Source organism: Oxyura jamaicensis, chromosome 6, assembly GCF_011077185.1.
Source record: "Oxyura jamaicensis isolate SHBP4307 breed ruddy duck chromosome 6, BPBGC_Ojam_1.0, whole genome shotgun sequence".
Lineage (NCBI taxonomy): Eukaryota > Metazoa > Chordata > Aves > Anseriformes > Anatidae > Oxyura > Oxyura jamaicensis.
In genome coordinates, this window is record NC_048898.1 from 19,549,609 (window position 1) to 19,576,374 (window position 26,766).

The 26,766-nt window shown below is 42.0% G+C and overlaps 1 long non-coding RNA gene across 5 annotated transcripts; it reads right to left on the minus strand.

Moving 5' to 3' along the window:
• Positions 1-3,196: 3,196 nt before the first annotated feature.
• On the minus strand, positions 3,197-26,639 carry LOC118168759. 5 transcript variants are annotated; one of them, XR_004751782.1, is made up of 5 exons: positions 26,464-26,639; positions 26,325-26,377; positions 25,363-25,461; positions 6,986-7,105; positions 3,197-3,436 (listed from the first exon to the last, which is right to left on the minus strand). It is a non-coding gene; the product is annotated as an uncharacterized LOC118168759 (long non-coding RNA). The 5 variants fall into 5 exon arrangements; XR_004751781.1 differs by having other exon boundaries at positions 6,986-7,110; XR_004751783.1 differs by lacking the exons at positions 3,197-3,436; positions 6,986-7,105 and adding exons at positions 17,262-17,271; positions 24,956-25,036 and having other exon boundaries at positions 26,464-26,636.
• Positions 26,640-26,766: the final 127 nt, after the last annotated feature.

The following is a 26,766-nucleotide window of genomic DNA, read 5'->3' on the forward strand; positions in this document are numbered from 1 at the left end:
ATGGGGGGGGGGGGGGGGGGGGGGGGGGGGGGCGGGAAGTGTCCTTGGTTATGGCAGAAGATAAAAGGCTTCTTGGTGTAGCCTTAGGCCTGAGACTGAGACTGTGAAATATGCTGCAAGACAGTCCGTAGAATTACAGGTTGCTTGTTCATGGCTGCTTTGGGAGCATAGGTCCTGGGAAAGGAAAGCCACCTGTTGTGAGGCAGCTCTGTTGTCTGGTCTGCTTTCACTTGCCCACAAGTGATCACTGGAATAAGAACCTGTATTTGGGTGGCGGCGGTGGAAAATAACGTTGTAAGGAGCGCAGAGTTGTGAATATAAATAAAACATTTCTGTGAGAAAGCACTGGATAGTGCTTCATACTATTAGTAGCTTCTAAGAAAAGATACCATGTCCCAAGAGCAAAAGCATACTGGGTTGTAGACTGCTGCTAGGAGAACTTATCTAAATGTAGTCCCCACAGAGGCTGACGATTGTTTCCGTTTACTCTCTAAGTCAAATGTGTTTTTTTCCACTTCAGTGCAGGATCAATTATACATATCTCTGAAAGCCCACAGGTACAAGCACCTCTAACTCAACAGACCACAAGGCACACGTATATTTCTAATTTAAGGAACCAAAGCTTAACCAAATCTGTATCTACTCATGCATCAGTAATATTCAGAAAAGGAGGAGAAATCCAGCTTTGTTTGAGTGATGACCCATGAAGGCTGCATTAAGAATGTTCAGAGCATCATAGATCCATTCCAAGCAGCACAATAAATGCTCCAGTTGTGCTCCTACAAAAGTCACAAAAGAGATAGCAGGAGGATTCTCCCTGACTTCTCTGGGTACAAGAGCAACGCCCAGGTGCTGAAGTGGTTCCAAGTAAAAATGGGGACAAATTATCATCACACAGCTGATTGCTATCAACAGAGCGGTGGGGATGTTTGCAAGGCCCAACTCCAGAGTAGGACATGGAGAAAAGAGGAGTCTGTGCCAATGAATGGGAGAAGTGCCTCCATGGATCTCCAGAATCACATGGATGAAGGCTTCTTTGGCCGCCACCCACACCCAGTGCTTTTGTCAAGCGTGGAATGCATATGGAGAGCTTGTGCTTTGCACTGAAAGAAAAATTACTTTCTGACAATTTCCCAAAAGCCCCAGGAAATTTTTTTCTGAAGTCAATGGCAAGAAAAAACAATACTGGAAGGTGAGAAAGCACAGATCCTCCCTCAACAGTGAGAGACCTTCGGTGGCGTGGGGAGGCTGCAAACATAGCAGCAGCAAAGGAAGAGGGTTCTGTGACTGGAAAATGCCTTATTAAATAGAAAGAACTACAGAAGGCATAAAATACAATTCACTGAATTGTACATCAAAGTAGAAGCTAAGGAAAGAAGCTGGGTTTTTGTTGTTGTTTTTGTTTATTTTTTAAAAATCAACTTAATAATGGCTTTATAGATGTCCTCCATATTAATTAATATCTGGCCTTTTTCCTGCGCAAAGGCAACACTTGAGCCCTAAGCCACTAGGACAGAATTTACTGCTGTTAATGATCAGCACAGAGCAGCTGTTCCTTGGGTTCAGATGTGACAAAGTGAGGATTTTGAACTGTAAATAATGCCTTTAGAGTGGTAAGGCAAAAAACTAACCTTAAATGCAGGAGACAGCTGCCGAGAGTTATCTTAAGGTTGGAAAGCCCATCTGTGTGCAGTCTGTCATCAGTCGTGACCTTTAGGAGCTTGGTGTTAGTTAAATAGTATAGCTCCATAGCCAGGCAGCATACCAAACAACACCCAGCAAGCACATCCAGCTCTTTTATGTGGTAAGATTTCTGAAAAACATCCTTAATCTCCAGGATCTGTTATTTTCAACAGGTGATGTAGCTGGATCTGGGCTCTTCTGATAGCATTTATGCTGGGCAGTTATACGAAAAACCTTAGGTAAGTTGCTCCAATACCCTGACAGCCTGCAAAAATCAGAACAAAAAGGGAGGCGGTATTCAGGAGCTGTTGACAGGAATGTGCTGGACCTCCATGTTTTAAGCTCATTAGATATGATACATCACAGATATTTGGTTAAACAGCTGAAGGACTTTGCTCACCATCTTTTGTTATCGATTCTGTTTGAGCAGCAGAAGCTTGTCAAGCCATGAGCTTTCCCAGTTAATTTACCAGCAACAGAGACTGTTCTGCCTGCTCTCTGTGCCATAAGCCCCGCCTGAGGAGCCAGCTGTGCTGTGTTACTGGTTTCTGTCCTCTCAGGTTGGATCCCCTAACAAATCAGGTGCTGACTTCTCAACTCTTCTTCCAGAAGAGCTTGTCATTGAAATGTCTTTGTCCTTTTAATAGCAACAGCTCTGCTTCAAATTACAGTGGTTAATTTCTTTGAAGCAGGCTCTCCTAGTGCTAATTGTGTCCACAAGGATGGAAATTGCTGCTAAATCAACAGACACAGGTATGTGTAGTTGCTAAGGTCTGAACGCAGTTATTTTAGTCCACAACCACTCCTTCCTTGCCAGCACAGCACCAAAGCCAGGGACACGCTCCCCATGTAGCCCCTGCTCTCTGGGAAATTCCTGTCCTGCCCGTGGGATGGAGAATGAACCCAAAGGACAGTACAGACCAACCTCCTATGGTCTTAGTTCCTCCCCACCTACACCCTGTAAGCAGGGATGCTCTACGTTGGTATTGCCTTTCATTCATTTCACAATGCTTGTTTTGCCCTTGAAATCCCCTACTCCATAACTGAAGTTTTTGTTGTTTTTTCCCTCTCCCTGTGCCTCGAGCCTCTCTGAAGGCTTGCTTTAATTGTTAATAACTTTTCTTGACATACAGCTTGAGAACAATTGTTTTTGTTTGTTTTTTGTTTTTCCTTAAACATTATATTTAAACCATCATTTTTTTCCGTCTTGCGTCAAACTTTACCTAAAGCCAGCTAACACATTCACTAAGTCCTGTTCAAGGCTGCCAATGCCCCTTCTACCAAAGTGTGACTCCCAAGGAAGCTCAAACTGGGGCCAACTTCTGTGGTGCCCTTGCTGACATGTTAGGATCAGGGAGATTGTACATGACAAAAGTTTTAGATAATGTAAGACTGGAGGAGAACCTAGTTCTGACTTCTCTCAGTTTAAGTCTGGAGTCCTCTCCACTAACACCGTGTTCTTGTAAAGCAGGCTAGTTTAGAAACCAAGATTTATTTTTTATTTTTTTTCCCATTAGTGAATCTTACTTTTATTTTTACAAGTGAAACAGTTGTGAAAGGAGCGGTGCTGTATGTTTTCCTCACGTGGCAAATGCTATTGCGCATTAATTGCTGCAGGCTCACAAAACCAGACCCTGCTCCAGAAGTTTGGAGAACCTCCTCAGTGCCATCCACACTCAGCCGAAGCAAGGCTGCTGCAGGCTCTCCTCTGGATCTCCAGGTAAGGACTTGTTCCCTTTTTGGTGTGGAACCCCTTGTGGGAAGAAACATGACAGTGAGACTAGTTCCTCTGTCCCACAGCACTTGTAGTAGAAGCGGGCTGACCGTAAACATAGCAAGAGTGGACCAGGGCTCATCAGTGCTGTTTATTAATATTTCAGCTCGCTAATTAAAGAAGCAGAACACGGCCTTGCTCTTTGCATTGCTTCCTACTGTAGACAAAGCATTAATTTCAGTGTTAACTGCAGGAGGACATTGGCAAGGGATGTTTGGATGTGAGTGGGTTTCTGGCTTTGTTTTAGTCTGTTTGTGAACATCTGCTGGGGTGGGTGGCTGCTTCGGGGGGGAGTGAAAATTAACTTTATTGATTGAGTAATTTCCTTTATGAAGGATCTGAAGGGGATGGCTGCCTGCAGAAATAATATTTGTTAAATTGCCATATTTGGAAAATGAGTCAGTGAGAAAATAGCATGCAAATCCCCCAGCTTATCTCCAGAAGGGAAAGAACAGAATCATGCTAAGAAAGGGGGAGAGATGCTGACCTGGGGGTGCCAAACTAAGAAGACCCTAGCATTATTTTTGTTTGACTTTTGTACTGAAAAATCTATTTTGAAATGGCCAATGTCAGTATTTTTTAATTTTTAAACTTTTTCCTAGTGAAAAAACAACGCTGAAATAATTGTCTACCTGCAAAACATCCCTAGGTTCTTGAGTATCCATTTATGCTGGGTTTTGCAGCTCTATCCCTTACTTACCTTCATCTACTTTTTCTAGAGGGAAAAAAAAAAAAAAAAAAAAAAAAAGGCATAAAGGAGAACACAATACATTTAAGGCATGAACAAAAAAAAGAAAGGGAAAAGAAACTTGTTTGCATTCTATGAATGGCATTGGCATATCCAACAGGGCAGTCCAGGCCCCCCAAAAAATAACAAAATAAAAGATCTCTCAGAAAAACACTTTTGTTTTAGACAGCGAGGCAGCAGCCCCTCTGATTAGCTAAAGTTACCATTTCTTTAGCAGCCTTTTCACCACAGACCTTTAGCATTTACTGTGAGCCTTTGTAGAGGACGGATTCTGCCATCTCTTGTATTGGTCATTGGCTCTGTACACCCCAGAGCTGGCAGAAATGGTTTCTACCTTCTACCAGTCTGTGGGTGTTGGGTTCTTGTTTGCTCTTGTGTTCCTCCTGACCCTGAAGAGGTGCCACAGCCTGGCTTGGTGTCGACGTGGGCTTGGAGGGACTGCAGGGGAAGTAGCAATGCTTGCTCTGTGGAAACCCAGAGGGAGGGGATCAGAAATGTAAAGTTACATCAGGGCTTTTGTTCTTGGCCTTGGGACAGGAGTGGGAAATGGTAAATGAAACAATGTGAAATCTGATACTTACTTAGTAAGCTTTTAACACTGGTGCGTTGGATGAGGACACTGCCTGTGGCTCAGAATAGCTCTGCACTGATGCAGGGGACACGTCCCCAGGCCAGAGTGGGGCTTGGAGTCGGTGCTGGTGCAGGTGCAATGCCCCTGTGGGAGCACAGTGCTCGGTGCTCAGACCTCCAGGGAGGTCCAGAAAGGCAACAATGGGATTACTCATCTTCACCACCTTGCTGCATGGTATAGATGTTCCTAACAGCCACAATATTCTCCTTTGGAAAAATAAAGCAGCAAAGCAATCCCTCCGCATGCCTGGGGCTGCAAGGAGCCACGAGCAGCATGGGGAAAGAGCCGGTGGCCTGGCTGTGCCAGGTGCCAGCACTCGCCCTCTCTTTCTCTCTGGGTGGGCCTTACCCTGCCTCCAGCCTGTGCTCTGCTCCACAAAGCTGCTGTGCCATTACAGGCAGTGAGATGGGTTTTTTAAAGAACTTTTTTTTTTTTCTGGCCGATTTGTCATCATCTGATACCAACGTCATTTTCTTTCTCCACTGATGCTGGAAGAAACATGCACTGCATTAATGCAAGTGGAAAAACTCCTGAGTCTCTTCTGTGACAAGGATTCTTTTCCAGTCCACCTGAATACTGATCTCTGAGGTGGTTTTCCTATACTTTTTCAAAGACGTAACTTCCAAAGTTTATTACAGGAAACCGGTTGATCAGAGTGGTATTGACATATTGTGTTGCAAATAATGCCAACAACTGGAGGATTGTAAGGTGTGAAACACACACAAAGTAAGCTGTAACATAGCAAAGTGTAGTGGGACATGCAGGGTGGTCCTTTGTGAGCAGACGGGTGTCACGTCATCGAAACATGTCAAAAATACAACTCCCTACACATCAGAGGGAGTTAGCTCTAGCCAGTGAGGGTTGTGGTGCTCTTTAAAGATGATTCTTGTAAAAATGGTATTTAAACCCTTGATTCACAGTAAGGGTTGTGTTCTGATCCTGGACTGCAGAGCACTGTTATCCTTGTTCTGTTTGCTTTAATAAGGATGGATGTATCACCCTCATGTTCCAGTGAAATACAAATTAGGTTATTTCCTTCTAGCTAAAGCTTCCTCTATGTCTTAATTGGATGTATTCGAATTCGCCTTGTGAGATTAGGGAAGAAGAACATGCTGTGCAGAAAATCCTGCCCAGTCCTGAGGACTAATGAGAGGGCTGCAGAGGTTGCTCCACCATCTCCATTGATCCGCCCCAGAGCCCCCATTTAAGCATCCACAGAAGGAGAGAAGACAATTAAGTGTTGCATAAAAGGGTTGCACAGTACTTAGAGAGGGATGACAATCTGCACTATTACAAGTAACGCAATTATTTAAATGGCCTGCATGCCTAGAAATTCCTACAGTCTTCCACCAACATTTTTCCACAGGCAGCACATTCAGACTTTGAAGTTGCCATTGCCATTTTAATTCTAACCACACTTACTCTAGCCTTGAGTTTCTCCCTTTCTGTTAGACAGGAGCTACATTTAGCTGGAACCAACACCGTGGGTGTCTTAGTGAAGTCAGACAAGTATCACTTGTGATCTGTCCTGAGATGGCAAACACCAACCTACGTTGGTACTGCATTTAGCAGAGAGGATACAGGCGGTTACACCAGTGTGAAGAACGAGGACAAACAGCCCTGGACTCACACCATTTCCTGCAGTAGTTAACTCCAGCTTTGGATGGGTTCCAACAGGGGCACAACTGACTCTTGGAGCTGACCACTTTTGAAAGCAAAACCCAAGTTATAACATTTTTTGTGTGTCTTTCCTCCTGCTTTCTGGTGTATTTGGATTTAATTCCAGTAGGAGGACCAGCAATGGTGTTTTTCTGTTTTGTTTTGAAACAAGTGCAGCTATTGACAAGTAAACTAATAGACTAATTCAGTGGTAAGCCACCAAAATGGGGTTGTTCACGAGAAGGCTGAGCATGTGACAGAGGAGAATAAAGGTAAGGGTGTGGGTTTGTTTATCCTGGAGCAGAAAGTGCTGAGAGGATCCAACTGTGTTCTTCTGCTACCGAAAGCGATGTTAGGGGGTTAAAAGAGGTGATTTCAGTAAACAGAAACCTCATGAAACACCAGAATTCTTTGAAAGTAGAGGAATAGCGACTGTCACAGAGGTTGCAGTGTGCTGAGAGTCAGCAATATGCCCATGTACTTGTAGTACCTGTTCGCTGCTTGAAGAAAGCCAGCTTAAGCAATCTCATCACATATTCACTTCTTGGACAGTATCTGGGGTTTTCAGTGCTCTTACCGTTTCTGAGCATGCATTACATTCTCTGAGTCTCTGTTCTGACAGGAGGTGGGAAAAATAAAAAGCTTCAAGTTAGAAGTCCGAGTTTCATGGGGATTGTAAATGTCTCAATGAATTTCAGTGGATCTTGAAACAAGCAAAATGAGACTATTCCAGGGCCTCTGTGTAATCAATTTCTACATTTGTATGACTCAGACCATGAAACATGTAATGCTGGGTTATTCACTGTGGGCCTAGAAGAAAAATAAGGTTGTGAATCGTACCTTACTGTGAAGTATTATTGCAGGACAGTGATGTTAATATTGAACTTTAAAAAAAGAAATACTCTCAGTGTAAATCAACTGAAGTGTAGCAAACCATAAGAGTCTTGGGTTTTGGACATAAGAAGTTTAATTTCATAGTTGTTTTTTGTTAGTTACACTTTTCTCAAAGCACAGGGAAAGCTAATGTGAGAATTTGTGTATTGAATCAACATGACATAACACAGTAAAGTTTTTTTTTGATTGCTTTTGATGATCTTTTGCACACAGAATACTAAGTTTAAAGGACTGAGAGAGTTGCAGCCCCTCCAGCCTCTAGGCATCTGGTTGCCTGGGACAGTAGGGGCTCCCAGAGCTGTCATCAGCCAACACCTTCACATCAGCCTCCAAAGCTCAGCAGGTGATATAAGCCCACCTTGTGAACAGGTTTGCATTTTTTCCACAAAGATCATGCCCAGAGACAACCTTGTGAAGTCTGCAGTTTGACTAGCTCTGAAGAACCCAGATCTATTGCTAACGCTACCTGAAAGGATGTTATGAGGGAAAAGCACTTTTCAGACTCAGACATATCAGTTTGTTTCACCCAAATCCTAAGGTCAGTGTAGTATTGGACAAAATTGTGTATTTAGACAAAATCAATGTTTTTTACTTTCTAACACTTCAGATTAGCAATCAGAAAGCCTGAGTAAAGGGTCGTGCAAAGTCTATGTGCTCAGCCAGAAGCTGCCCATGTAATTACCTGAGTAAAATATCCTGTTACGGGCTTCAAGCTCCAGGAGAAGCCTTCCTGAAGGAGCCTGGTTCTGGGTCTGCCCTGAGGACGGCTCTAGTGCCCGTTCCTTCGAGGAGCAACATGTGCCTTGCTGGGAGTGTTTGCTGTGCACCTTTCCCATCACAAGAGGTAATTACAGCACTGGCAGAGAAAGCAGCAGATTTGCATTCAGGTCCCTGCTCAGCCTAAGATAATTCAAATCCACATGTCCTATTTTCAAGGCAACAGCTTATCCTGGAAGAACACCCTTCCCTCTCCTTTTGAACGTGTGCCACCAAATCAAAATTAATTAAAGGACAGAAAGCATGAATACAAAGAAACAAAAAAGCTGCAGGACTGTGGGCTAATGCTTAGGGCACTCATGGAGAAAAGGGGAGTCCTGAGCTGTGGCTCCTGTCCCTAAGATGAGTTGTGTTTGGCACTTAATCAGTAGTACATGCAAGCATTTCTGGCAGCAGAGAGTATAGCCAGGGCTCCCTGCTTGCACTGGAGTGCCCTGAGCACGGTGAAGGCTTTCAGTGAGCCCTCAGTCCTCCTCTGAACAGCCGCCCGGGTTTTTGTCTGCACCTCTGCAACCTGCGAGCCAAGGGCACCGTGACCGAGTGGCTCCTGCCACCAGGCTGAGCTGAGGCCCTGCTGCTGGGTGTGGACCAGGCTGATGCAGAACCAGTCCCCGGTCCCCAGTGGGCTGAGACACTTCAGGGCACATAAGGTGGTGCAGCTCAGCGTACGTGGGCATGCTGGAGCAGAGGATGTAGGTATCTGTCAGAGTTTTCTCCAGTTCTGGGAGTCAACCAAGCAAGGAGAGTCTGGGAACAGGTGCCTGAATCCTGGCTGGGTCCTTTTTGATGTTGTCTTGTATCCTTTTTTGTCTCTTTCAGCTCAGTTAGTCCAAGTTCCCTCATTGCATGGACCCTAACAGGTCTCTGAAAGGCTGAGAATTTCAAGGCAATATACATTGTACATGTACAACTAAGCATTAGAAATGCCCTCCAGTATGAGGAAAAGCTACCCTTAAATCTGCTTCCAGTTACTGCATTAATCTTAAGGCTGTCTGTTCAAGAAACTTCTGACAACAGTGCTGTTCATTTTAGTACTTACTGATACTGGCTGTTTTTGGGGATGTGTAAGTTTGGCTGTAATGACTTTTTAGTCTGGACAAGCTCAGCCAGGACATGTTACTGGAAGAAGGATCAGCACTGGCTCACACTGCTGTGTTGGCAGGCTTTCCCTGTCACTGATGCCTGTTTTCTTTGCCGCTGGAGCCAGAGAGAGGAAGCTGAAATGGAAGTTGGGATTGGCAAGGCAGGAGTGAGGTGTAAGGACGTGAATCTCAGCATTCTAATCACAGCTACGGTTGCAGTTAGAGATACGGCAAAGATAAAATATGCAGCGTGCCTGAGGGACCTATATATCCAACTGCTCCCGGATTGCTATCTGACAAGTTAATTAACCATAACAATGTTGAAATACATACTCAGAATGATTGCTTGGGACTGGACTCAGCATTCTCTCATCATAGTGCCACAGAGAGAACAGATGATAGAAACTTCAGGGAGTAAAGGAAGGAGTGAAATAAGAGATCTGTTTCTCAACCAGGATGAGGGCATTTAGTCCAACAAATCCCACATTACAAGTGACGTTAAAGATGAGTGAGATCCTTCCAAACCACAGTCTGGACCCTAAGCATGCTTGGAGAACTGATGAGGAAATAAGTTTTCCTCTATGGCTTGTTCACTTCCAAATTAATTTTAAAAATAAATAAAAATAGGAATTCCCGGGTTTAAGGAGGCTTCTTTTCCTGAACTTCTGTTTTAGAGTGTCTTCCAAATTATTTTCACCCCAAAGTGGGCATTTGTGAGTTCTCAGGCTTTCTGTGGATGGCAGAACAAGAGCGCGAGCTGGGGAGTGATGATGGAGCATTTCTTCAGGGCGAGCAGGATGAGGCTCTGAGTTCAGCTCACTGAAAGAATCGCTTGCTCAGCTGCAGGCACTCGGATACACAGTGCTGAGTGTCTGCACTTAGATACGTCACAGTTGTTGGTGTGTGCTGACAGACAGATGCAGGGGAATGAAATCCTCCCTCTGAAGGAGAAAAGTGCAGAGGTGGCCATAGCTGACGACTTCTGTCTTGTGGGAAATGCTGATGTGTCAGCGTTTGTTCTTGTCTGTGTGGGACAGAGAGGTGAACGAGTTTGGTACATGTGTGTTGCTGGTAGAGAAAAGTATCTGTAGGAGATGGCAGGTCTAAGGGAAACTCCTAACCTGGCCACCATTATTTGCCTTGGCTGTTTGTATATGCATTCATTAGAAGCATTTTTAAAAGTACCTTTCAAAATTTCAACTTCTTTTCTGTTTTATCGGCTGTAGAGGTATATTTACACATAATCTGATGCATCTCTTGTATATCTTGCCCGTTTACAAAACTTCACAATTGAATGAGCTGCTTAGAAAAATTGGCAGGTTTGTGGTGGGGATTTCTTCCTGCTGGGCCATCTTCATTTCCTGAATAATTGATGATCAAAGGAGAGCATCTCCTCTGAATCAAAAATTAATTGTAGCCAAACTGAAGGGAACTCCAGCAATGATAAACAAACAAAACAAAGCAAACAACAACAACAACAAAAATAATAAATAATAAAAAACAGAACCATCTCATAAAAATGAGTTGGATGAGTTCAGTTTTTCTTCTGCTCAGAGATAAACATCACTGTTTAATCAGAATCTTCTCAGTTGCACTCTTTATTCACCTGAGAGCATGGCAGCAAATCCTCCTTTCCTCACCACAATTTGTTGTTTTCTTTCATGCCACAATGCCCTGTTCCAGGAAGAAACCTGGGAGGAGGGCATGGGGAGGGATTAGGAGGCCAGTAGAGCCATATTTGATTATTGCAGGCAGCAGAAAAAGCTCACACGTTGCTTTAACGTTACCCCTAGCCAAAGTCCTAAATGTCACCGTGTTTTGGATAGGCATTTATATTTATTGAGACAAAACAGTAAGATGTGGTAGATGTAGCTGAATGTTCATTTTCATTTTATGGTGGCTGGTTGTTTCTGATTGAATGAGAAAAGCCAACAATGCAAATAGACCAAAATGAAGTTTTGGAGTAAACATCACATCTTGCAGTCCTTAAGCAAATTTCCAAATAATTCAGATGGAAATCTTGCTGCAGGAAGGATCATTTTTTGGCAACAAAACATAAGAGCTACAGTAAAACATGGATAATTTTGACATGATTTACTGACTTTCTTTCTTGTAAATGACTTTCTTCTTATTTGTGCTTGTAACAAGAAATCTCCTCCTTTCTGCACAGCCACAGAGCCTGCATTAAAACCTAAAAATTGTTATTGGCCTGTTTTCAGCTGCTTTTCCTGACGTCAGCAGGGAGATCTGGCGCTCCCTAAAACAAGTTAAAGTAGTGGATATGAATGTTATAAATATATCAAGAAATAAAGAGATTGCTTCAAAATAAGGGAGCAGCAGCTCCTACATCAGCAGATACCCTGCCATCTCCACTAAGCAGTAGGCAGAGGTATGGCTGTCTGGATAGCTGCCCTTCTTCTGTGCTGCTGGCTTCTGTTCCAAAGCACATCTATTATTTCTGAAGGATGCAGTCATATCAAGTTAAATCTAAACAAAGGAAGGTCCTGACAAGTCAGACTAAAAAGCAGAATCATTTTACTACAGAGTCAAAAATAAATCAAATGTTTGCAACAACTTTATATTCCCTGTGCAGAAATAACGCTTCTTATTCGGGCGTGACGAATGTGGGTTTTTTTCACTGTGCTTTCACATTGAAGGAGATGCAGAGGGTAACCCAGGACATCAGTAAGTGGCTTTTCTTGTAACATGAGATTTTCATACTACTCGAATACGAGCAAAGAGTTTCTGTGCAACTCAGCATGAATAATCCTGCAAAGATGATCATACTTGGTTATTGATGGAAAGATGATACAGCTCCTCAGCCGCACAGAAGCAGCTCTCCTGATGGTTTGCATTAGTTCATATAGAAGGCATCCAGACTATGTTGCCAGCAGACAGCTCTGCCTTTTTAGGATGAGGCAGTGTTCTTGTCGGAGTCTGCACTTTTCTGTGTTGCACAGGAGCCTGATGAATGGGCAGATGTTATACCAATCTGACTCTCACTTCTTTCATGCCAGATTGATTATGCTGTCTCAACATAACACAGAGCCCCTCTCCCTAGGGTATATGTTGGCATTTCTTCGAGTCTAAATATGTAATTTGCTGTCTTTCTGAAAGCATAGGTTGTGTTCATCGCCATCTGTGGGTGAAAGCTGTATTCTTCACATGCTTAGGTCCACATAAAACCCTAAAGATTTGTACACAGGAGGGAGAATTTCTATTTCTTCCCTGGGCCAGCAGGGGATCTTTAATGTGGGAACATCCTGAGGAGTTGTTGTAATATTATTAAGAAATTACTATTAGGGCTACCTGGACCAGTCAGTCCTGAGGCTTGAATTGTTGCAGAATACACATCTAAAATATTGGACACTGAAAATTTTGGCATTAGATACATATCTGATTATTTTCTTACTCCAATGAACTCTGTACTTAAAAAAAAAAAAATGCAGCAGAAAGAGCTTCAAGGATACTAATCCTAGTCTCCCGGCTCCCTAAAGAAATTTAACATGATTAACATGATTCTTTGCAAAACTGAGCTGTGACCTACTCAGAGATCGTGCCCCCTCCCTCCGAAGGCTAAGACCCTCCATTCATAATAATCATGTAATATCTTGGCTTCTGTCACCACTACTACCATAGCAGGGAAAAAAAAAAAAAATGTATTTACAAGAGAGCAGAGCCCAGTGCTATATGGAAGTGAAGGTGTTGGTCTCCACTTGCAGACTGTGAAGCTACACTTAGGCCAGGAGCCTGCAGGGCAGCTGGTTGCTCACCACCTCCTGCAAGCTTGTGGAGCAGAACCCTCGCCCTGGTGGAGGCACTGGAGCCTGGCCATGGGTCAGCACAGCCCAGAGAACCAGGTCGGTCACAATCACTTGGCAAAACAGCACTGCTGAGCTTTACCCACAAGCTTTCCACCACTTGATGCAGTCTGGATCATAACGTTCAGGCAAGAAAGTATCCTGATATTTGCCTCCAGCTTCGAATTTATGGTTTTGCAGAAGCTGTCAAATTACTTGTTTGTTCTCTGGTCTAAATTTGCAAACAAAGCCAGACTTTCTGAATACTCAGAGGAAAAAAAGAAAAAAAGAAAAAAAAAAAAAAAACTGAAAATATTGTTTCACAGTAAACTTAACCGCTTAACTTCCACTTTTAGAAAAAGAAGTCAGACTCCAGGCTGCATGACTTCTTTGAACATCTTCTGACCCATGTTTGCTAGTAATGAATCTTCCTAGCAGGGCTATCATGGCACTGCTGTGAGAGCACCTCTGGGATCGATCAGTGGTGAGGAGGGAGAGTTTTGGAGTCCCACTCATTTTATATAAATCACAAAAGAGTGGTCAGTCACAGGATCCTGACTAGTTCAGAAATTCTTTCTGTTGCCTAAGTTGCCATTGCAACCATAACTAACAAAGTGGCCAAACACAAAAAGAAAATTCCTCTTGCTCCTTCTCCACGTGAGAAGTCCCAGGAACCGCTCTTGGGGAACCTGTCACTGCTATAGTATTTCATTTCTTTTTCTGCAATAAACTGTCAGTTCCAGAAGGAAAAGAGTCTTCACTTAGACACTTGGTCTAGTAGGAGATTCATTTTTCCTAAGGACTTGTATCAGTTCTCTTACCTATAGTTTCTCTTACTTTATGGCTTTTGTTCCTGTAAGTTTCCCCAGGGACATTCCACAATACTTCCTGCTCCAGACTTTCACCAGCGCCAAAGAGAGCCGAAGTTACACCCATAACTTCCTTAGACAGATTCCTGAGAGAATGCATAATCTACTCTTTTTTTAGCTTGCTGTAACATGCTGAACGTTGTAAGCATTAGAAACTGTTTAAAGGTCTAAATTGATGTCACCAAGAAATGAGCAGCACATAAGGTCCCCAAATTGCGTTTATTATGCTGCTCTCTGTTAAATATACTGGAGTATGCAATGCCTCTCATCTCATTGAGACTCCACTTTCTACCAAAGACCTGTACTTTTAATTCATGAAAGGTGAAAGAAAGCCTCAAGCAGAGGTGTTGTCTTGTAAATCATTAAACTCTTAAGTCTTGATCTGCAAAAAAAGGATAGGTTTAGACTACCATGCTAGTGCAGAACCTCACTACCTTTTCTCTCAAGGATTATAGCCTTCAGCAAAAAAGAAATGTGCAGAGGGTGTGAGAAAAAGGAAATCAGAGGTGAAATGTAATGCTGACCTGGGCAGTGCACTGTATTTATATATACATGTTTTTATTAGCTACTAAGAGCTTATTTCTCCAATGTAAAATATTTACAGCAACAGTTATATCCCTGTGACAAAATTCTGTTTCCAGTTAAAGTTGGAACAATAGCACAAGCTTCTTATAGCCATTTTAACAATAATATCTGCTTAAGATATCTTTGAAAGTTATATAATATTTTATCCATTTTAAAGACCGTTCCTTAGCCATGTACTATACTTGTTCCCCCACTCTTCTTTTCTTGGAAATTTTGTATAAAAGTGACATATTTGTAAGGTCTTCCTCACTATGGATTTTGCTTTACTATGTAAGGGAGAAATGACTTCTTCCCTTTTTAATTCCCCTGCAGTGTTGGTTGGAAAACCGTTTCAGTTTGAGAATGTTCATGTTGGGGCTGAAAAGGGAAAATTATGGCTATAGATCCTGAAGAAATCTCAGTTGCTGAAGCTTGAATGATGTAGAAGCTGTCAATAGTAGATCCATGATAGTGTCTTCTCTCTGCTACTTGCCTTCTTCAGTTTTGCAGAGGATTTATTAGATCTCCTCATGGCTTTCATGGGGCACTGCACAAGCTGTATCAAAGAAAGTGGCTTAGGAATTACAGTTCTGGGGGGTTGTTTCTGTAAATAGGTTCGTATCTAATTTTTTTTTTCCATTATTTTTAGTGAAAGTAATGGTTGCTAGAGTCAACCACATGACAGCAGTACAATTCCTACCATAATGAAATTCAACAATTTGAAAATATAAAAACTAAAATCTAAGGGTCCTTGAATAATAAAGAGAAGCATTCTTTAGGTATTTAGGATAAGGTAGATTTGTGATCCTGTCGATTCATTCGTGCACTAAACATCCAAATTCTTTAAATTCTATTTGAGGTAATGTTTTTGCCAGCTAGAAACCTAGAAGTTTCCCTTTCCCTATGCAAAGGTTTTCAGATTTGAAAACCCCTCCAGCATGGCCAGTTAAAACAGTCAGTTTTGGTGGTGTTCATCTCTGATATGATTTCTGTAGTGCCAGACACCAGGCTTCATAGCCCTGCAGATATATCTGAGCAAGAACCAAACTTCCTATTAGTGATACCTTGTGCAAACCATGAAACTAACACCCCATAGGTAGTAAGGTGAATGGTTCTGTCCCTCTGTCACGGCAATTCTGGGAGCAGGGCTGGTCGTGATAAAGGGCTCTGGCCCTACAGCAGTTACTAGATCAGCATCTCCTAACAGTCTGGTTACAGCCTGGTCCCATCCAGTTCCCTGAATGCCTACTGGGGGCCAGCTGCCAAAACCCATCTAAGTCCCCTAAATCTGAACAGTGACTGACAGCTGTTTGTAAAGCCTGGGTGCATGAATGCAGCCTGGCCTTTGCTGGGGCCATGGGTTCTGCTCCCTGAATGCCAGAGCCACTACCACTTCATACGAGCCTGTTGGGGCTTCCTGTGAAACCTCAGTTGTGATGTCCTCCTAATCCACTCCGGCAGGCTGATAAAGCCATTTGCTGGCTCCTGGCTTAGCCCAGCATGCTGCAAAGATGGGGACACACAGAAGTGGAGATAATCACAATGCCAGCACTTTGGAGCTGCCATGCTATGAGATGCATGCTCGCGCTGCAAAGGCCGATGGAGCTCTGTTCCAGTGCATGTCCTTCAGGGAAAGAAAGAAATAGCAGTAATAGTGCTAGTGTTGGCTGACAACCTGAGAAATCCATTGAATGCCGTGGCCCTACTCACCTTTGTGCCCCTCCAACATGTGAACTCAGCTGGTAATGGAAACAATTTACAAGGCAATAATTTTTAATTAGTGTCACCTATTAACTGCCACAAACCCAGAGGCATAGCAGCAACTTGGCTGTCATTCTTCCAATAAATAAATATCTCAACCATTTTATTTGCCCCTACAGAGGAGAGAAAAAAAAAAAAAAGGAAAGAAAGAAAGAAAAAAGCCACTAGCAAACATTTATCTAAAATTTTCTGCTTGGATAAGCAGATAGCTAGTATGAAAAAATCACACTTTCAAACAAAACAAGGTGGGGCTTTCTTTCATTTTCTAAAGACAAGAAAGCAATCTTTGGCTTTGTAGGTTGAAATGAAGTACAGAGAGAGGTGGAAACTCACTTTTCTGGAACCTTCCCTCATTATTCTTTCCCCCATGCTTTCTGACCCCTTCTAATCTAATCATTTTGTCATTTAGCATAGTCATGAGTGGTGGGTAGGAACTGAGGACTGACTAGATGGCATCTCTCTCCCCTTCCTGTATTTTAAGGTCCTTTAGGGAATTTCCAGAACACCTTTCCATCTGATGTAATTTGAACAGATTTTTCTAGTAAGATTTATGACAGGTTCAATTTTAACCTCATTCCTTCTGCAAATGACAATTTATTTAACTTTATTGAAAAGTAACACTAGGAGCAGCACCAAACCCAAAAATAATCTGAAGTTTTTTGGCACCTGGGAGAAAGCTGTAACGTAAGACTGGAAAAAAATCTTTCCTATGTTATTGACCTGCTCAGGGCAGGTGGAGATTGGCATGGCCACTGATGTAATTTTATCTCAGGCTTTGCTTGGGAAGTGATGTCTTGCTACCCCCCAGTGAAGCCTGAAGTGCAGCACACTGAGCTGAGCCATTGCATGGCCATCCTTGTGCTGTGCTGGAAGGAGGGACAGGGCTGACATAGCTCCTTCACGAGATGGGGGGAATCCTTCACAAAGTAAATGTGGTGAATTTTGGTTGAAGTTAATAACGCTCCCTAGTCAAGGAGCTGCTATGTGAGAATGTCTGCTGAGGACAGAGTTAGTTCCTTTAGATTTAAACTTGACATTTTATCTTCATGTTTTTCTAACTCATTTAACTGTGAGCTGTTGGTATTGTAGTCAATCAGATATGGAGGTTTATTTGTGCTGTTGTTCATATCTGTTGTCATACTTCATTGGTTTTCTAGGCTGCATGACAGGGAGAGGTAAGGTCTATCTTTCTCCTGCCTGTGTGTTAGTTATTCTAGCATGGGATTGATACCACCCAAGATTTATTGCTTCAATAATGCCTGCAGAGCGCTTTGTCATCATTGCTTGGATGTGTTGGAAATTGCCACAGGCCTGGAGCAGAGGCTTGAGGCCTGAGTTTCTGCCCATGGCAAAAGAACTTCTTAGCACAAAGCAGGGTATATGTGGAGGCTCCACCAGGGCAGCCTGCAATGCCACTGGGCCTTGGGAAGCTGGACCAAAGCTCAGCCATAGCCCAGCTGCTGCCTGACCTCACACTGAGAGTGAAGGAGAGGAGATTTCAAACATTTTCTAGAAACGTGGTGCTCCCATAAAAGTTCCCCTGTTCATCAAATGGAAGGCACTTGTGCTGCTTAGACACTCCGGGCCAGTGGTGGGAGTGAAGGCAGACAGGAAGGTTTCTGTTCTGTGGTGGGGAGGTGGATGGCTGTTCATGTTCAGTTATTGGCTTGAACGTTACTTACCAAATCTGACATCTGAAGCATGATTCAGCTTGCTGAAAAACCTACAGTATGCATTCTTGCTGAGGTGATGCAGGAAGGGAAAGCAGCATGTAAGTTCTCATGGGCAAAGGCCAGAAGTCCTACATGGTCTTCTCCTGACACTTCTTTTGGTAGTTTGGGAAGTTTCTGAATCCAAGATTGTAATCTGGCTACCATGCTCAGTAGTCTCAGACAGACTCACTTTTTTTTTTTTTAATTTCTCGTTAGTCTCTTTAGGCTTATGACCTACCAGTCTGCAACAGTGAGTTCGACAATTTAATTTTACAGGGTAAAAAAGACGAAGACAAAAAAAAAAAAAAAAAAAAAAAAAAAAGCATTTCCTCTTATTTTTTTCTACATCTGCTACAGAAAGACCTTGCATTGTGAGAGTGAATAATCATCCCCAGGCAGACATGTCCCTGCTTACTGCCTGTGCCCTTCTAATGTCCTAGCCTAGTGCTGGATTGATGCCAGTCGTGGATTAACATGCATTTCCTTAACATTGGGAAGTGGGACATCACATGAATATTATCTTTGAATTGCCTCTGGCTGTTTTTGCCAGCCATCTGTCCAAACTCTGCAACAACAGTCATTTGTTTGGGCTGAATACGGTGCTCTGGTTCAGGCCTGTATCACTGCTCCTTTCCTTAGGACCTCGCTTGCTCCCTCCACTCTAACCAGTACATCCCAGCACAGAGCAACCCACATGAAGCACTAAATTCACATTTTTGTTGCATGCCAGAAGGAGAAAGCTGTCACTCTGAGAGAAGCTTGCTCTAAAATGGCCAGTGGCCTACACACCAGCAAGACAACAGGCCATGGGCGAAGCAAGGGAGCAAGAGCTTGGCCCGGTCATCCCACGAGTGCTCTGAATGCCAGCTGCTGCTGTTCTTGAGGCTTCTCTTTCTTAGCTCTGAGTGGAGAAGCCCTTGTCTCAAAGTTCTTGTAAAAAATAAAACGAAATAAATCTATCTACCTTTCCAACTGCTAACCCGAACCATGCAAATGATAGATCCTAAATCTGCTCTCCCAGGTCTCAGTATGGCTCAGTAGTCAGTCTTGTGTATGTGTGTGTATATATATATATATTTAAAAAAAAAAAAAAAAAAAGGCTTCTGAAAATATTCTACTGAGGCAAGCCAAAAAGGTTATGATTTCTACAGGACAAACATATGAACTATGCTTTCTAAAGGCCTAACCCGTAGTGAAGTATGGTAATTGCCAACATGTGTATCTTATTTTCAAATGGCAATTCAGCCAATTTCAGTTAATAAACTGAATTATGTATTTGTTTACAGTACTCTATTCAAAAGAGAAGTCACATTTATAATAATCACATACACATGGAAGTTCTTTTATTCACATCTTATCAGTTGTTCATGCTTTTAGAAGATTCCTCTTATTCCAATTTCACTGAGGCAAGAATTACTTTAGTTCAGAATATGATTAAAGAAAAATTAGTTAAGCAAGCTTGTTTACTAAGCAGTGCAGATGAAATGAGAGTCATTGTTGCTCCGTATCGGATCTGTTCTGGGGTTTCCGCTGACAGACAAAGCTGGTGTGCTCTGTGCCTGCCCCACAAACCTGGCCACGTGCCAGCAGGACTCAGGAGCTGCAGCTGGAGCAGCAGCCCAGTGACCAGCATCACCTCCTTTCCCTTTGTCCCCGTCTTTTCCAGAGCAAGTGAGCGTTTCAGACTTTTGACAGATCCAAGTGCCGCTGTCACCCAGTACAACCTTGCAAACAATGTCTTTCAAACACTGCTCTCCACATTGTCCAGATTGCGTCATTCCCACGCAAACCAAGCCAAATTAATGTATTTTTAAAGTCCCTATTACAAAAGCATAGAAAGTGTGTACATAGCAGTTTAAAGGAGAAAGGACTTGCTGCCAAAACCAATGGAGAAGTTAACATCATATTCAATTGTTTTTAACAGTTGCAAAACAGAATGTTCTCTTTTCCAGTTCATTTAAGTCTTATGATGGGCTTAGCCAAAACTATGATTGTATTACCAGAAGGAGGTAAGTAGTGATGGATTTTCTGCTGGAACATATATATTTTTTTCATTGTTGTGCTTCAGCTTTCATGTGAAGAACCATTTTCAGTAATCTAGTCTTTACCTAATTAATATATTTATATTCTCTACCTCTTTCCTGTGTTTTGTGATCCTAAAATAAGTTGTTAACCACACAAAAGTGCTTTAATGTTTCTGTCTGCTGTTGCTCCCCTAACTCCAAGCTCCTAGCAGGTAGAACAACTGTGAGATATCCCTTTGAGTGGTGCCTCACTTCACAAATAGTTTCACTGACATCGGTGGATGTCCTTGTTATGTCTGGCAGCAGCTATCAAACAGATTTATCAGCCCAGTGAGATTCTGGCAGTTCCAACAGGGTCACCAGCCTGACAGAAGTACAATTGTTCATATAGTTTATATGGTCACAAGCCCAACAGAAGTGGGATTAAACTGAGGAAAAAAAATGAGAAGCGCTGCAGTAAAAGCTAAATAGCTATGAACACAGGTATTGTGATCTGCCTCTCATTTGTATATAGTCCTGTTGAATGCTGTGAAAATCCTTTAAATGTTTTATTATCTAAAATAGAGAAACAGTCTTTTGCATTTAAATATCATCTGTGCACATCAGGATGTTTCATACATACAAACATTAAGGCCACACTGCAAAGAGCTCCAAATGGCTATCTTCAGATACCATCTCAGCTTTGTTGCAGAAGTCATTGCAATAGCTTTTATGGACGGATGGAAAATATTATGCCTTGTTGTTTTTTGTTGTTGTTGTAGTAGTTTTTTTTTTTTTTTTTTTTCCCCGCTACAATGTCATGAGGGTTTTTGCTTTAAAAGACTTAATCTTGATCATACCATGTCCCCCCAAATTGTCCTATGTGTTCTGTTCTCTCAAAAGAACCACCTGACAGGCATTTATCCATGTGTTCGCTAAATAATACAATAAGAGCTCCATTTAAATACAGAGCTAATCCCACAACATTTCCTTTATTTTCAGCTAGTTTGTTGTTTCATCATGTTAATTAAGTATTTAAGAGGCCAAAGTCACTGTTGAAATAGTCAAGGAATGGGAGTTAGTTAAGCTCCACATCTAAAACTAATAAACTTGTCAAAATGTATAGGGTCTGATAATAAACAGCAGGTTGTTTTGTGATGATAACTCCATCCTTACAGAAAGCAGCACTTCATAAAACTTGAATTATTTCATATGTCTGAGTACTATGAATAAAGATGCTAGGCACCTGGGAAACTGGCTTTGGGAACCAGTAAGAGCTAAGAGCTGTCCAATTCTCAGTCAGAAAATGTAGTGTGTGTGAGTAATGGCCATATGTGGCTATTGAGGGAAAAGCTGTCTGGATTATCTGAAGCAGTGAAGTTTGGTTCCTGAGAATAGTAATTTTAAAAAGAATTGATCTTGGGCATCCACTCAGATGTTGGAGGACAAGCAGTGGAAATCTGAAACTCCAGCACTGTTCTCCTTGGAGGTGTTTCTTCAGCTTCAGGCTGTTCAGTGACCCAACAAGTAGCCTTGAGAAGTTATTATCACTGTTGATAGTACTGTTTGCTGCTCTTTGACTGCACTGGTCTTACTTTTGTCTGCTGTGGCAACACAGAGCTACCTGAAGCACTTAGTGTCCTCACCTGGAGGACTATACCAGCAAGGGACAGGCAGAATGCCGCCCTGAGCCCTCATGTTGTGTTCTTGTAGGCCATTCCCGCCAGCTTTTGTTATTCAGGTTCTCAATGCAAGGATCCACCTGGATGCTCAGCTAGTCTGTGAAGGTCAGGCAGAAGCCAGCACACAGGAATACTCTTTTCTAGTTGTAGCTAATGAGAAATGGTCTGCTGAAGGTTGAGTATGAGTAGAGGAAGAAGAAGGATCTTCAAAGGGTAAGATGAAAAGCCTGGACTTTACCTTATATGTGTTTTCCTCAATGTGCACAGCATATGAAGGAACTGTGACAAGAGCCTCCAAAAGTGTGTCTGAAACAGCATTCAGTAACAGTAAATGAAGATTTGGTTGTACACAGAGTTGTCCTGACCTTGGTCAAGGTACATGGAAAACATTCCCAGCTTTGTACTGCACATCTTTGCATTTGATCAAATGACAGTCTCTGCATAAATGTTGGGTTCAGAAGGTTCTTTTATCACCTCTGGTTTCAGTAAATTGCGAATTTAATACAGGTGGAAGGTTTTTTTGTTTTTGTTTGCTTGTGTTTTTACTAGGACAAGAGAAGTGACATCTAGCGGAAACTAAGTTTCTCAGCTTCACACATACAGGTGTCTAAGCAGACCTTGCTGTCTTGCTCAGGCAATACATGGTTTAAGCTTGAAGAGTGAGGGAAGTAGGCATTAAATTTTAATAGTCTTGCCTTTTTTTTTTTTTCTTTTTTTTTTTTTAGCTAATGAGACCATAGCTGGATAGCTGGTTAACTGCAGGGTTTCCAAACCCTGTGTCATTTTAAACTGTGTCACTTCCTTAAATGGGGGATTCTAAAAAGTGAAAATGAGGAAACACCAGAAACAAGAACTTTAACTGTTGTATGAAGCCAGTTTTATACGGTAAATGCAGACAATCTAGAGAAGTGACAGGATTTGCCTTTAGTATAAGTCTTGTTGAAATAATTAGCACTAAAGAGATGAAGCTTTGAAGAACAGAGTCCTGATATGCCATGAAATATTCATTTCTAGTAAGTCATTTAAATTAGAAGTGTCAAAAAGGGAAATTGTTCCAAGACTTCTCACAAAGTCTGTCGAACGCTGAGTTGGGAATAAGGAGGGGGAGAGGAGAAGGAGGGTTGTTTTGGGTTTGTTTTCTTTTTTTAAATTAAACCCTGAGATGGAGCTTACCATGTTTATCTTAACAATGAATTCCTTGGTATTTCTCTTACATAGTCATATGATGCTGACCAGAACTCGGAAGGAAATGTTTGAAATTTATACCTAAGCTCCTTTTCCCATTCCAGCAATCTGTATTCTGGGGTATAAAGTAATATGAACCAGCAAGACTACCCGAGGTGTTGGTTAACACTGTTCTGAAAGATTTATTACCACCCAGAACATGAGAAATTCTTCTCGGTCAACTGACTTTATAGTAATAAGATCTCGATAAAAAAAAAAAAAAAAAAAAAAAAAAAAAAAAAAAAAAACTTGTACTGTGGCAATATTTGAAAAAAAATTCCCTTTGTACTGTGTTGTAACAGGCTGCCAGCCAATGTCATCCACATGTCTACTTGGTAGCAGAAAAGATTTTCAGCATGTCTTCTTACTAAAATGAAACATTTTATATATATTTCAAAAGCATCTTGGCATTTTAAATCAGATGATTGCATACATTTAATTTTACTTTGAAAAGGAAAACAAGGTTCACACCATTTATAGTTTGGCTTCACTTCATATCACTAACTTTTTCTCTCCCTTTTCAAGCATCTTTCAGCAGAAACCCCACTATGCCAACCAATTTTAAGCAGAACTGCTTGGATTAAATGTGTCTACATTTATGCAGCAGAAACTAAAGGGCACAGTACTACAACTTAGGGAAGTGCCATCAGCGGAGTTACAGACATGAACTGGTTGTCTGGAATCTGCCTTCCCACGTGAGCTCAGCTCACATGAGCCCCGAGTTCATCACAGATAATGCTTTGCCCACAAGACTGGAACAAGCCACGGGAACAGTCAGATAGTCACTGGAGACATTTGCATCATGAGCAAATGGAAAATTACTGGGGCAAGGATGTCTTGTGTCCTTGACCCGTGCTTCCAGTTGTTCAGCAATCTGTTTCCATCAATTATTCTTACTTGTATTGTGGTAACATCTAGGAGCACCAGTATGGAGGAGGACTGTGTCATCTTTGGTGCGATACAAAGACCCAAGAGACCTTTTCTGCTTGGGATGCATTTGCCATGACCCATGGACATTGGCAGCAGACTTGCCTCTGGCTGATTCTTATGAAAAATCTATGCCAGAGCCCAAGGTGAGAGGTTTCTGGATGCAGAGCACCACCACAGTGTACTGCAAGGAACTCCAACAGGACCGTATTCAGCCTTAGGACAGACTGCCTGACCCTCCTTAATCCAGAAATCCCAGTTTATGGCCACCCAAGAGTTCATCAAGCATGCAAGAAGTATAAGATGAAATACTTCAAACTCACTAAACATACTTAAGGTTACTGGGGAATTTCCAACCAGATTGTAAAAAGATACTGAGCAAAGTCCTATTTTGGAAACAGTCTATTTGCTAGAAAACAGGAAGCTTTTCTCTTCTCTTCCCTGCAAACTATTTCTTCGGATCACTGAGCAGCCTATAACAAAATTATTTCCTTATCTCCATCTGTTAGCATTTATTTATAGTCTTTTGTATCACATACAGATTGCCAGCTTTCTTTGGGACTGCCCTTTTATTCCAATTTTGTACAACATTCAGCACAACAGCTTTCTAACTGAGGTTTCTAGGCACTCCAGAAACATGGATGAATATTGCCTGCACACAACTCTGCTGGCTTCTCAAGTGCGACACTTGGAAGCGTGGATAAAAATCCAAATTAACATCATTTTACCTTGTTTTCCCCCTTTTATCTGTAGGGGCAGTAAAGTGAAATCTTTCCCTCCAGAGCTGTTGCTCTGCTGACAGAGCCAGTCACCTTCTCAGCAATGCTGCTGTGAAGAAGGGGCACAAAAGAGGTGTCTGGAGTGTCACCTCTCACAGGCAGAAGGAAACACTTCCAGCCACTTCCTAAATGTGCTGTTGTTTAGGGACGATGTGTTACCCACAACATCATAGGAAATTCAGCCAATTCATCTTCTCAGGTTTTTGTAAGTGTTGTACACACGCATATTAAAGATCATAATTTTTAAGCTAGCTACTCACCTGAGTAGATTATGACAGGAAAGGAAAGGAAAAAGGAAAGGGAAGGGAAGGAAAGGGAAAGGAAAGGGAAAGGGAAGGGAAAGGGAAGGGAAGGAAGGGAAGGGAAAGGGAAGGGAAGTAAAGGACAGGACAGGACAGGACAGGACAGGACCTCTTCCACAGAAAACTCATTGCTCTTAATCAATACATCCCTAGCCACCTCTTGGTCTGTGGAGCATAGAGAGCCATTGTAAACATTAAAATGTGACAAAAATAAGGTAATATTAAATATATATATATCACTTATACTTTACTAATATTGCTATTTATGGTATAAGAAAAGGGAGAGTAACTTTTCCAAATTAATTATTAAGGTTACAAAACCTTTATTGCTGTGCAGGTTTGGCTGTTGATTTTGGGAATGCACCTTTCAGATACATTTGTAAGTCTTGTTTTTATCCCAAATAAATGATTACTGTGTTCAAATCTAGCCCCACTGGTGTCTGCATGGTATTATGTTCAGCAGGACAGGCAGTTCTGGGTACTTAGCATACCTCTCGCATGCATCAGATGCTGTCAACATTTTGGCATGGAATTCACTGGAGTCCCACCTTCTGGATCCACCCTTATGGCTCTGCAGGGCTGTGTTACTCCTGCGGGCAGAGGGAATAGACAGTTGCATCATCCCTCTCGTGCACCTGTTCTGGATGTATTTACTTGTGCTCTACCTCTTCTGTGGGTGCCAAACTCATGGTCCTACAGAATCAGGATACTGAGGGGTTTTCAGAGTAGCTTGAAGTGTATTTTGCAACACAGGAGTGTAAAAGCACAAGTTTTAATGGTTATGACTAGAATTATTAAAATGAAGAACAATAAAGAAGTAAAGCAATAAGTTTGTTTTTATTATAACTGGCAATTTACTAAGAAGCAGATTGCTCTTAATGAAACTATTCATATGAGTAAAATGGGCAGGAATTGGTTCTATAGCTCTCTAAGGCTGAAATCTGATCACATTAGTTAATTTGTTATTTATCCAAAACATTTTGTTTATTGCCTTATTGTCCTTCGCAAGTAACTCTGCATATAAATTTCTCTGCTCCCTCTCTTCTGATTATATGAATGTAGAACCTGAATGTACCAATTTAAATAATTCAGCGGCTGCTGCTCTCTGTAATCAGCATTTCAAAAAGGGTCATGGATACCTTTTCTAAAAAGGTTGTCAGAACAACTCTACTTTTCTGGCTGCTCTCTTAAATCACAGTCATTGTGTGCCACCCAGAGTTGGGATAGCAGAGCCAGGGCACATCACGGGCTGGAGGAGAGCAGTAGCCACTGTAATCCTGGCATATCAAGCATCCCCTTCCATGTTTCTCCAGAGATTAGTGACTTTATATACAGATAAATAATAAATGACTTTTCTTGTGACTAAACACAGGGAGGAAAACAACATCCTCAGTAGTTACAGAAATAAAATGTATGGCAGAAAACTGAGACTTAATATGGTGCACATGCTTACCTTTATATGTTTTATTTACTTATGACTTGCTTCCAAACAGATCATGTCTCATCCTGTGAGGGACAAAGGAGAGGGAGGGATAAAGAATGGCAACCTAGTTAGTCCCAGCTTATCTTGCTGGCAATACAAAAAGGCTCACCTTAAAATGTTCAGTGCTAAGTTGTCCCTCTTCAGTGGGTGCTTCTACCAGGACTGACATTCCCTCTCCCCCTCCACATGTGATAACACTGTATTTCCATGTGCTCAACAGTATTTTTAGCACATATTGCAATTCCCTATATGGGAAGCAAAACCACAATGTTGTATCTCAGTCCAGTGGAAACACTTCAGACTGCTGCCATGAGCTGGTACTTAAGTCATACATCCTTAATTATATCAGATACCTACTCGGATCGCATTCTTGGGCCTGGAAGCTTGCTGTGCTATGTCATGTGTCAAATCA